The following is a 12,959-nucleotide window of genomic DNA, read 5'->3' as shown; positions in this document are numbered from 1 at the left end:
AGTGTAATTAATATTCACCACCACACATAGGTACAAATTTTTTTCTTGGAATGAGAACATTTTAAGATTTACTCTCAGTTGCGGTACCTGGGTGGCTCATGGGTTCAAGCTTCTGCCTTGAGTTCATGGTTTCAGGGTACTGGGATTGGGCTCTCACCTTAGCAGGGAGCCTGCCTCCCTTTTTCTCTCTCTCTGCCTGCCTCTCTGCCTACTTGTGATCTCTGTCAAATAAATAAATAAAATCTTAAAAAAATAATAAGATTTACTCTCGGCAACTTTCAAATATACAACAATATTATTAACTGTAGTCGCATGCTGTACCTTACTTCCTAATTTATCTTATAACTGGAAGTTTGTACCTTTTGACCACCTTCACCATTCCATATAATGCAGTCAAATACGTCCATCTTTTTTGCATTTTGAACTTGTGGTGGTAATTTTGCTGTTTTTTCCATAGTACTGATGTCACATTTTTCATCCTTATCAATTGCTTTATCAGCTCTAATTCTTAACTTGCTAAGGGAGCATTTACTGCTTATCTCTTGTTCAAATTGCTTTTCTCTCTGATTGAAATGAACATGAATTTTTAAAATAAATTTTCAAAAACTCCTTTTACATTAATATTAGTCTATTTACAGGGTCACCTGGGTGGCTCAGTTGGTTAAGCAGCTGCCTTCGGCTCGGGTCATGATCCCAGCGTCCTGGGATCGAGTCCCACATTGGGCTCCTTGCTCCGTGGGGAGCCTGCTTCTCCCTCTGACTCTGCCTTCCACTCTGTCTACCTGTGCTCGCTCTCGCTCGCTCGCTCGCTCTCTGTCAAAGAAATAAATAAAAAATCTTAAAAAATATATATTGGTCTATTTACAGTAAGCATTTTCCCATCTTATTTCCTTAAGTATGTGTCTTAATATGCAAAGTTATTTTTGGCAATGTAGTGAAATTACTTTTTCCTTTGTCATTTTAAAATATTTATTTGTGTATTTTTTCCCCACTGTGATATGGTATAATTATCCCAGTATTTTATATTATTGGTATCACTTATTATTTTATATTATGGTATCAGTTTTTACTATACTTCTAGCATAAAATCTAATGTATGTTTTCAAATTATTATCCATTTGTTCCCATCACCCCTTTCTGGATAATTTTTACTTTCTCCCTGAATTTTTATGCTTTTTAAAATCATATAATAAAATCTTATATGGGCCATTTAGGGTCTTTCTTCAGTTCCGATGATCTTTTCTTCACGTTGTCTTTGGTATATAGATTGCTGTTTTGAATGATTTTGTTTTCACATTGTATTCCAAACTTTATTGCAGCAGTATAGGAAATGCATGGTTTTAGCTTGTTGCTTTTTTGACATCATTACTGTCATTGATTCTTAAGTTTTTGGATGAAACATTAGTCTCATTGATTTGTAGCAGATTTTTGGGTGGATTCTCTTGTGTTTTCACCTTAGAGAATCATATTATATTATTTGCATAGTATAAAAACCTTGTTCTATATTATTTGTATCATAATTTGAAAGATTGGTTAATACTTCCAGGAAAATTATAGTAGTGATACATATCATCATGTCTTGTAGGTAATTTTTTTCTTTTTTTTTCAATTTATTTATTTTCAGAAAAACAGTATTCATTATTTTTTCACCACACCCAGTGCTCCATGCAATCCGTGCCCTCTGTAATACCCACCACCTGGTACCCCAATAGGGGTGATTGTAGTTTTCTAATTTATTTTTTAAAGAGAGATGTTCTTGCTTTTGTTCATCAAAGGTGATTGTTCACAGTGCAGAACTGGTAAAGTGTTTCTTAACAAAAGGCATGAATAATAAATTTATTCCTCTATTTACTTCGTAACAGTCTGTGAACAACCACTTTCTAGGGACTGATATTATTCTGCCATCTACTGGTTGGAATTAAAAGTCCTCATTTTAGACGGATTCCAGAAAATGTATCTCCTTAAAAACAACAGCAAAAAAAACCCAGAAACCCCAGTAATGACAAAAACTATGAGAAATTTTTGTAGCATCAAGTCTTTACATACCCAATTACCTAATAAATATGTAAAACCTATGATAACTCTTGGTGGATATAGTGGGTCAGATAATCAAAGAAAATATTTTTTGGCATCAAATAAAAATATACATTTTAAATTGCTTTGACCTTTATTTAATTGATTAATCCATATAAATTTCCAACTATCTAAAGTCTATAACATTTTTAAAGGATTTTATTTATTTATTTATTTTAGAGAGCATGGGCCAAGGCATTGCACATGGGAGGAGGAGTAGAGGGGGAAGGGAAAGGGAGAGGGAGAGAATCCTAAGCAGACTCCCACTCTGGACTTGGAGCCCCACAAAGAGCTTGATCTCATGACCCTGAGATCATGACCTCAGCCAAACCAAGAGTTGGAGGCTTAACCCACTGAGCCAGGCAGGTACCCCCCAAAGTCTGCAACATTTTATCTAAGCATCCACACCCACTACTGCATGCCTTCCTTTGGGGGACAGTGGGCAGGGAAGACATTCCCCATCCCTTTTAAATGGTTTTTAGCAAAAAGCCTCATTATGAAGACACTTACAGAGTAAATGTTTTGCAATAACAAAGAATATAATATGCAATATATCCAGGTATAAATAAATCTGACAAACTTAAAATATTCAAAGGGCTTTTTATATTGGCTTGCCCATATGGATGCTAGGATCGGATCACTGCTCCAGCCACATGGCTTTCACTCAGCCCCAACAGCAACATATTTACAGAACCACACAGTAACTTCTGAACCAGCTGATGCAAATTCTTTAGAGTACCATCCATGGCCTCAAAGAAAGCCTGTTTCTCAGCTATGGGAACAGTAAGAGTGGCATAACTACCCACTTCTAATTCTCCAAAATACTGTCTCAGAGTAAAATATTCTCATACATAAAGCATTCTTTTCCTCAGGATGGATATGACTGAAAACAGGTGACTTCTTCCTGATGCCTCCTGAAGGCTATCAAGAGTACACATAGTCCCATATTTCTTTTCTAGATAGAGCTGAAAGAGCAAGGTTATATTTCCTGCAATCTTAGAACAAGAGGAGTATAAAGCTGATGACAGCAGCCAAGGTCAGGTATTTCATTGTGTAGAGCCCCAACCGCCATTCTAAGTCCACAGAGTGTTCTGGTTCTTTACTGGTCCATCTTCCAGAAAGCTGTTACTATACAGGTAGAGGCTTATCATCCTTTGCCTGTCAGCACCATCTGTTTAGATATGAGTCAAAGGGCAGGTCTAATTTTTACTGACTCAAACAACTTTTTCCTAATTGGGAAACAAAGTTTATCACTTGCAAGTGAAGGAAATATTCTTCCATCCAGGAATTTGTGATTCATAAAAACTCTAGGGGCACCTGGGTGGCTCAATGGGTTAAGCCTCTGCCTTCAGCTCAGGTCATGATCTCAGGGTCCTGGGATCAAGCCCCACATCGGGCTCTCTGCTCAGCAGGGAACCTGTTTCCCCCTCCCCCTCTGCCTGCCTCTCTGTCTACTTGTGATCTCTCACTCTCTGTGTCAAACAAATAAAATAAAATCTTAAAAAAAATCTAATTCATGGTAATCATTAACCAAAACATACTCAATATAGAATCCTAGAGTCAGTAATAACATTTATTTCTTCATACTAGGCAAAAATCTTTACTACAGTTTTTTATTAATGTCTTCAACCTTCTCTAGATGAGAAAATCACAGATTTCATAAAACCTTCCATATATCATGTATACAGACACACATGAAGATGTCACTTAAGCTCAAAGACTGGGGAAAGAGTTTTCTAACCTTCAAGATTGCTCTCCCTTCCTGAGCTCACCCAGGCCCTGAAATGTTGACTTTATCCTGCAAGAGGAGTAGGTTGTGGATTCCATTGACACTGTCCACTTCATTCACTTCTTGGGTTTCAATATATTCTATATTCATCCTCATCACTGATCTGGGAGCTAATTCAGCCATGCACAACAGGTTCATGGCTCTCATTCAGGGAACCTCTATGTGTAGACCAAACTCAAGAAGATCTCTCTCCACTTAGCTCCCAAACCCAATGTCTAGAAATGGATGAGGATTCACCTGCTGGACACTTCCAGTTAGTTCACATTCCCAGTGTACAACACCCTGCTGACATGAAGTATCTACTGTTGCAGAAAAGAGAAACCCCATCAAAATCTCAGTAGCAATCAGGGTTGTAACTTTGAGAATAAAGTCTGATGAAGCCTTGATCTTACGCAGAGTCAGGAGTGGGGAGGGGGCTTTATTCAGGAGAATGACAGAATTAGCCATCTTATCACAGCCATGAACCAGACCTGAACTATAAACAAGTCACGAGCTGGACGCTTTATCTTTAAAAATCATGAAAACAACTGATCATTCTGGTCCATTGCATTTGCCTGGGGTTGTTACTAAACCTTAGTGACGTCACAGGACCCAGTTGTTCTAGTCGAAGAAATCGGCTGTTTTTGAATACTTAATCGCACATGTGTTCAGGATGCAGTTAGGGAGATGAGTAAAGATGGTGGTATCAGGCACAAGAAACGTGCAGGAACTAAGCAACCCCTAAGCTCCAGGCCTGCACAGAAAGAGTGATGGGTTTTTCCTCTAGTCCACCTTATTTTTGACCCCCCCCCCCCCCCACTGCTCGCTTTCAGGAGACTAGGGGCACAGGGAAAAAAAAAAAAAAAAGCTCGGCAATAGTCTAACTCCTTAACAGTCTTGTCCAGTTCTTAGAAATGCCTTCACGCCCCAGACCTAACCTCTTCCACAGCCCCAATAATTCTATTCTCCTTACCCAAATTGGGCATTTGATCTATAAAACCTTCTTTTATTAATATCAAGGATATAGTCCTGAGAAACATTGTGTCTGTTTGTCTGATTGCACATTTCTGTGTATCCTCATTTTGAAGACTCTGAGCCAGGTGGCCACTTGGACACAAAAGAATAGAAATCCAATGTCCAACCCAAACACAAATCTTCATGTAACAGGTTTTCATCCTCTACCATTATAGTTTCCAGGGAAACAGGAACAGGATTCTCCACAGTCCTGTGGCCCATGGAACAATCCTCTCAGCTTCTGAGTGATGATTGCTTTCTTACCAATAACTACCCCAGCTCCACTGTGTTCCTGGGGCCTCCAGGTAAAATACTAGCTCATACCAGCTCAAGCTCTCTTGTCCAGAGCCTGATACTCTTTTCCCTGATTTCCTTAGAATCATTAGTCCAAGTTCAAATCCTAGAAGAATCCCCTTTCTACCCCTTCCTACTGAATTTTATCATGATTCTTTGTGGTGAATGCTGGTGAATGTGGTGAAAGCTCAAGTTAAGGCTTGGTCTGACTATAGATCTGTTGCTGTCAGTCTACACCTGTGGGGCTTCATTACATTCCAGGAAAGGAAGGAGTGTGAGAGTAACCAAAGAGTAAGCACAATCTTCAGCCCCATCTGTACTGTCGGTGGTCAGAGAGAGGATCATTTGGTGCTAAATTTGGGGGGAAAGGGAGTAGGAGGCTGGCAGATGCCCCCTTTTATTTTATACACAGAAATAATGTTTTGAACTGTTCTTTAAATATCTGAGAGATTTTAGGAAAAACAAATCTCTTTCTTTGACTAATGTGCAAAGGAAAAAAAAATGAGGATGGGGGAAATCGATAACCAAGAAATCTTGTCTGTTACTTTCTCATAGCTATCGTGCAGGTAATTTGAATGTTAAAAAATCAGCAATGTGATCATATCTGCACCCAAGTCCCTTGAAACGAGAAGTGCCCTCTTGGAAACATTGATTCTGAAGACCTGGAAGATGATAAGCAGGTTTCATAGGCTTGGCTCCTAAGAGCATAAAACACACAACCAACAGGGTGAGAATGACAAAATCACTGAAGAGCAAAAGAAATCACAGGGAGACACCACGACAGACTGCCCTCCAAAGATAGCTATGACAGTATCTTCCATCCTACGTGTGTCCTGAGAACTTTGCCATTTCTCAAAATGTTGAATCTACTTCACCTCCCGTTAAATACGGGAGGGCTTGGTAATTGCTTATAAAAGAATTTGTTAGAAATAATGATGCATGACTTCCAAGTTTATGTTAGAGTTTATCATCCTTGACACTACCGATACGTGAGGCCAGACAGTTCTCTGTGGTGGGGCCCTGTCCCGTGCACGGGGGGCATTCAGCAGTATGCGTGGCTGACATCCACGAGATGCCAGTAACAGCCCTCATCAGTTGCGACAACCAAAAATGTCTCTGGACATTGCCCAAAGCCCCCTGGGGGACAAAATCATTCTCACTGGGAACCACTGGGTTAGATCATGAAAGACGATAGAGCTTGGTCACTGGGCCCCTCATTTTTTTGAGCCCTCGGGCCCCATGTAAACAGTGCAACAGTACTGGGTCCACCAGTCTGTCAGAAAAAACAGACGTCAAGGAGAAGTTAGAGTGAGGTGCTCCTGCACCCAGGGCCAGCTGAGATCCCAGCTGAAACCTGTAAGCCTCAGATATAGCAGTGAAAACGTCTACCAACCATCAAGTCATCACCAGCCATCCAGGGGGGTGTGTTCCAAGTTAGGATCATGCATTTTAGAATAATTTGTTTCAAAGCTATAGTAATGGAGAGAGTTTGTATCGAGAGCCCCGATCCACTGCACCCCTGCCTGCCTGCCTGCTCCCTCGCTGGACACCTGCCTGGAACCATAGCCCAGAGTGCACAACATCCTCATACTATGAGACAGCTGAAAAGTGTCCCCTCTCACACCTGCCTGAAGGACAGAACCTACCTCAGAGTTCCTTGGGAAAGATGGACCGTCACCCAAATCCAGAAGACACAAAGCACCTGTTTCCACCACCAGATGCTCCTGCAAGTCTTCAACCCCTTTAGCACAGACCACAGCCAGGCTGCCTGGAGCCACGCCGCCCTCCATGACCTACTCTCTAGCCTTCATCGCTGCCTGGGACACCAGAAGCCTAGGGAAGAAGACAACCCTGCCTGTCTGTGTCTGGGGATCGTGGTCCAGAAGGACTTCCAAAACATCCATCTCTATCTGAAGAAGAAACACAGCTGCTGTGTCTGAGCATCAGATGAGAAATAGCTGAACCAAAATCATGAACTTAAAAAAAAAAATGTATTGTCTAGAGTGGATTTACAGAAAACATCTTCAGAGAGAACATGATCTACTTTCTTAAATAAGTGACTTTATGATGTAATTTTTTTAAGTCTGTTTAATTTTGGGGGTATATTTTGCATTTCCAAAATATAAAGTCCAATCCTTTATGAAAAAGTACTTGAGGATAGTATTTTATTGAAGACATGTGTCAGTTAAATGAATGTCGGCCACTATAACTGATCTATGGGAAACTATAACAGAAATTATATAACTGTATACCTTTATATATAATATAATATAGATTATATATATTATATAATATCTTATGTAATATGTTATATATTATATAACTATACAAGGAGTTTCTGCTCAGATGACTCCACAGTGATTCAGGGACACCGCAACCTTCTCTTCTGTGACTTTGCCATATTCCGCATAGGACTCCAAATATGTCTGTAGTACTTGAGTCTATTCCAACCATTTGCAAAGGGGAAACGTGGGGTGGATCACAGAGGATGATTTCAGGGGCCCAGACTGTACCAGTGCAGGGCAATATCACCTCATCAACATTTGTGTGGCCCGAATCTATTCTCATGGGTGGTCTCAGTGTAAAGAAGTTTCCACTGAGAAGCAGACTTCTGGGGTGACTCATAAAGAGGAAACAAGTTCAATGAAAAAGAGCAGGCTTCATTGTTAAATTATTCGTACTAATGCTTTTTTAAGGGGAAAAATAACCAATAAGTTGGCAGCACACACTTTGAAAAGTCCAAACAGCTGACCTAAAGTCTGAGACACAATTTAAACCAGGGCAAGATTAATGGCTATCACTCTTTAGAGTTGATAGCATCACTGACCCTTTGTAAGAAGGATTCAAGTTGATTCCCTAAGGCACAGCCTGACACCAGAAGGGTAGAGATGACATCTCAGAACACTCTGTAAAATTCAAAGTTATATCCTCATTAGGTGAGGTAGGTGAGCAAGGCAAGAGGAGGTGGTTCCTTGCAGGTCCTTGGGGCTCACGGAAATAAAAGAGGAGAGTGAGTCTTTTACTGATAACCAACCTTGTGATTCTCATCCTGCTACCCTAAATACTGAAAATATAAACTTGAAGGAAATTTTCTTGCCCATAGACATTTTTTTGGGGGGTCTTGTTTTCTTTTGTTTTTAAATCCCCCACTGGCTATTCCATTATAACTTTCCTTATAGAACCAAGAGGAATTTATAAAGGATCTTCAGATCTGTTGAACTCCCACATTACATAAAGCATACCTCTGTAGTATTTGCTCGTATTATTCTTTCTCCTATAATTGCCATACTTGTTTTCCTCGTGAATATTGACGGTGCACTGGAAACAATGGAGACTGGTACTGGATGCCTAGAAAAACAAGTTGGGTAAGAGGAAGTCTCTCCCCTTAGGTATTTTACAGACCCCTGGAGGGAGATATTCCAAGGAGAAAATAGGGCAGGGCAGGGCTCAGACCCTTTGGGTGCTTTTAAAAAAAAATAGTATATCCTAGTTAACTTGTAAAGAACCGAAATTCATTAGTCACAGTTCTAGAAGTTGGAAATCCAATATCAGGGTGTCTCTTATAAGGGCCCCAATTTCATCAGGGATATGGCCTTGTACTCTCATCACCTCCAAAGGGCCCCCACCAGATAGCATCATTTCAGGGTTAAGATTTCAACAATTTCCGAACATTCATTAGCAGTTCATTAAAAGCTCCATGACTGCCATCTAAAAGAGACAATATAACCATCGTTAGTACCAAAGAAGAGTGAGTAGGTATATTAGCAAGAAAGAGCAAGTGGGGCCAAGAACTGAGAATCCACATCTTCATTTTTGACCTGAAGTCACACTCTGCTTTTTACCTGCCAAACTGTGGAAATCGAACTGAAGTGGAGCCTAGTCTCCCTCTCAAATGGATGGAGAAAAGAGCATCCAATTGATTGTTCATTATTGTCTCTGAGTTATCTCCAGAGCACCTCAGAATAAAGGTCATTCAGTGATGCTTCAGGAAAGATCTACCACAACTCATGGATAAATAGCCTGGTTGCTGTAGGCCGTGTGAATGGGGGAGAATTTGAGTTTAGATGTATGGCACTCTGTAGGACACCAGGCTAGTTATTTTTCTGTGATGACCAAGTTAAGGCAAATTTGAGATGAGACCATCCTTGGGGCTTCCTCTAGTGCTGGGCAAAAGCTGAAAATTGTGCTCTTGCAACCCAAACCCCAGGGCCCTGTGCACCTGAAAGCAACTAGAATCCCAGTGGTTTCAGCAATAATCCCAGTAGACGTTGTTAACACCAGGAAGAGTAGAGTGGATATTTCAGGCATGGTCTCATATAGTTCTAGCAAACATGGCCATGATGAAGCAAAGCAGTTTGGTCACTCATGAATGCCTCCTGGTAGGATGAGGAGATCAGAGAGCATGCTGCAGTTATCATGACATATTGAGCCAGGGCACTTGCCCCATGCCAAGGAGGGCCAAGTGAGTCCATGACTAAGAGCTGGTATGTCAAAGATGGCTAGGTACCTTCTAGGTAAAGAGTAGGAATGTAGAGGGGTAAGGCAAGGTAACTTCCTATGCAAAATGAAAAGAGTTCAGAATAGAAGGTGAGAGTAAGTTTGTCACATGATAATAATCAGTATTTACACGGTTTTGAATTTAGGACTAAAAACTTTCCTTTTTTTTTTTTTTTTTAATAGATCAGTTTGCAACTGATCTATTCCTCTAAAAGTCCTTTGGGAAATTTGAAATTATATGCAAAAATCTAAACAAAGATTCAGGGGTGCCTGGGTGGCTCAGTCAATTAAATGTCCCACTTTTGGTTTCAGCTCATGATCTCAGGGTGGTGAGATAGAGCTCTGCATTGGACAACATTCTCCAAGGGGGGGTCTGCTTGAGATTCTGTCCCTCTCTCTCTCTGCCCTCCTCCTGCTCTCTCTCTCTCAAATAACTAAATAAATCTTTTTAAAAAGAAGGGGCGCCTGGGTGGCTCAGTGGGTTAAAGCTTCTGCCTTCAGCTCAGGACATGATCTCAGGGTCCTGGGATTGAACCCCACATCAGGCTCTTTGCTCAGCAGGGAGCCTGCTTCCCCCTCCCCCTCTGCCTGCCTCTCTGCCTACTTGTGATCTCTCTCTGTCAAATAAATAAAATTTCAAATCTTTTTAAAAAATCTTTTTAAAAAGGATTCACATTGATTATGTTCTTTTACTTGCTGATTTTTACTACCAATGGTGCAAAAATGAGTTGTTGGAGAGTGAACATATCTTAGGTATTACAATGATTGCTGCTCTTTAAATCAAACCTGTTCAACAAAATCCTATTCCTTATTATTTATTTTCTCACTATCTCTTAACTTGTTGGTTTTTCTTGAGTATCTTATGTGAAGTATTGACACTGAGTTCATGAAAGTTACAGAAAATGCAAGTTTAGAGCAATAAAATTTACATCAAATAGATGGCTCACCAGAGGACTCTTCCTCCATCATTTGCTTGATTTCAAAGCTGTATTGTGAGAGGTGAGAGGTGGCCTTCCCTTACTTAGTAGCTGCCATTATTGTCTGTTTATGTTGCTTATGTTGGAGCCTCAGTGTGAACTGGGCTTTAGAATTAAATGCAAGGAGTTCATATTTGATCATTTAATTCTACTAAAGTTATTAAATACAATAATTATATTAATTGCTGAAAAGGAATAAATATTGAGAATATCTGGATGAATATCAAGCAGTCAGTGAAATTAAAAATTTTTTTCTGATATGAAGCAAAATTAGAAGTTAAGACCTAAAAATACATGTCAGGAAAATACTGTAAATTTTCAATTGTTTTGAGTACTTCTAATAAATGTTTAAGTATATCATTGCAGTCATCATTATTATGTATTGTATTGGTACAATTTAAATTTGAATATGATTTTAATACATTACTATTTATGTAAGTATAATAAAATTTGCTCTGAAAACTTAGTTATAAAGATAAATAAAATGTTAATAACTTTTAAATTTACTTATAGCTTAAAATTTTTGTCAATCTTAATCCTGCATTGGATGAGAGAGTCAAGTTTGGCACTATTTTCTTTCTATGTATAAAGTACAGATACATAGAGAGGACACAAATAGATACAGAGGATAACTGTGTCATTAAAATTTCATGAGGGATTCAATTAGCAAAAAATATCTAAAATGACTCTCGGGTCAAGGGAAGGGGAGACAATAATGAAATGAAATTGTTGAGAAACACTGCTCTAAACCCATTTGGTGAATGCAAAATGAAAAACAAAAACAAAAGTAGAAAGTAAGAGGAACATCCAGAAAATGGAAACTAATGCGTCCCCATTTAAGAGTGTGCACAAGGGAAGATGTTCAGAGAACCTAGAGCCACGGTTCCCAGACGTGCCCACCCCAGCCAGACCAACAGCATCTGCAGGATCCCCAATGGCCCTGCCCTGCTCCTTCTTGGTGGCCCTGGTGGTGCTCAGCTGCCACTCCCTCAGCTCTCTGGGATGTGACCTGCCTCAGGATCATGGTCTGCTGAACTGGAGGGCCTTGATGCTCCTGCGACAAATGAGGAGAGTCTCCACTTTTTCCTGCCTGAGGGACAGAAATGACTTTGCCTTCCCCCAAGAGGTGTTTGATGGCAAGCAGCTGCAGAAGGCTCAAGCAATCTCTGTCGTCCATGTGACGAACCAGAAGACCTTCCACCTCTTCTGCACAGAGGCCTCACCTGCTCCCTGGAACACGACCCTCCTGGAGCAATTGTGCTCGGGACTTTCTGAGCAGCTGGGCCACCTGGCAGCCTGTCCCCTGCAGGAGGCAGGGGTGGGAGAGACGCCTCTGGTGAACGGGGACTCCATCCTGAGGAACTACTTCCAGAGAATCTCCCTCTATCTGCAAGAGAAGCAATACAGCCCTTGTGCCTGGGAGATGGTCAGAGCAGAGATCATGAAAGTTTTCTCTTCATCAACAACCTTGCAAGAAAGGTTAAGGGGCAAGAAACAAGACCTGGTTCAACATGGTGATGACTCTCACTGACAAATAATATCGAACTTCCTTGTGTTCTACCAGGTCAAAGACTCTCATTTCTGCTACAATCATGACACGGTGGAATCAATTTGTCAAATGTTTTCAGGAGTATTAAGTGACATCATGTAGAGCGTATCAGCTCTACAAGAACTAGTTCCTTTCAGATGACTATGCTGATCTATTTAATAACTCATTTATTTAACTATTTATAAGATTTAAATTATCTTTGAACAACATTAGGTATAATTTCTTGTTGTGGTTAAGAGAAAAAATATATTCTTTATATTTGTTCAATTTATTATTTCCTTTCTTTATTAAATATTTTGTATAGAAAAATTATTGTATTTATTATTTTTTAAATAAACAAGTCTGAGAGGAGCCTGGGTGGCTTAGTGGGTTAAAGCCTCTGCCTTCAGCTCAGGGTTCTGGGATCAAGTCCCACATCTGGTTTTCTGCTCAGCAGAGAGCCTGCTTCCCTTCCTCTCTCTCTCTGTCTGTGTCTCTGCCTACTTGTGATCTCTACCTGTCAAATAATAAATAAATAATCTTTTTTTAAAAAAAGAGAGAGAGAGAAACAAGCCTGATTATAACCTGAAGAGAGAATGGATTATACAACCCACCTACTCATTATTATGTTATTCACGCTATAAATTAAAAACAGACTTTCTCTAAACCAGTTTGTGTATTGCTGTCAGGATAGAAGTGGACATTATAAATCCAATCCTGCTTTGTATCATGGATTTTTGTGGAGAAACCAACCTAAAAATAATAATAATTTTGAAGTAGTACCAATTATGTTAAGTGATATAATAAG

At 39.9% G+C, this 12,959-nt stretch overlaps 1 pseudogene across 1 annotated transcript; it reads left to right on the top strand.

Moving 5' to 3' along the window:
* The first annotated feature begins 11,485 nt into the window (after positions 1-11,485).
* Positions 11,486-12,481, top strand: LOC309846486 (interferon alpha-1/2 pseudogene; annotated as a pseudogene). Its single transcript has one exon. The product of its transcript is annotated as an interferon alpha-1/2 pseudogene (transcript).
* The last annotated feature ends 478 nt before the right edge of the window (positions 12,482-12,959 follow it).

The sequence above is a fragment of the Mustela nivalis genome, assembly GCF_964662115.1.
Source record: "Mustela nivalis genome assembly, chromosome: 13".
Classification (NCBI taxonomy): domain Eukaryota; kingdom Metazoa; phylum Chordata; class Mammalia; order Carnivora; family Mustelidae; genus Mustela; species Mustela nivalis.
This window is presented reverse-complemented; position numbering and strand designations above follow the sequence as displayed.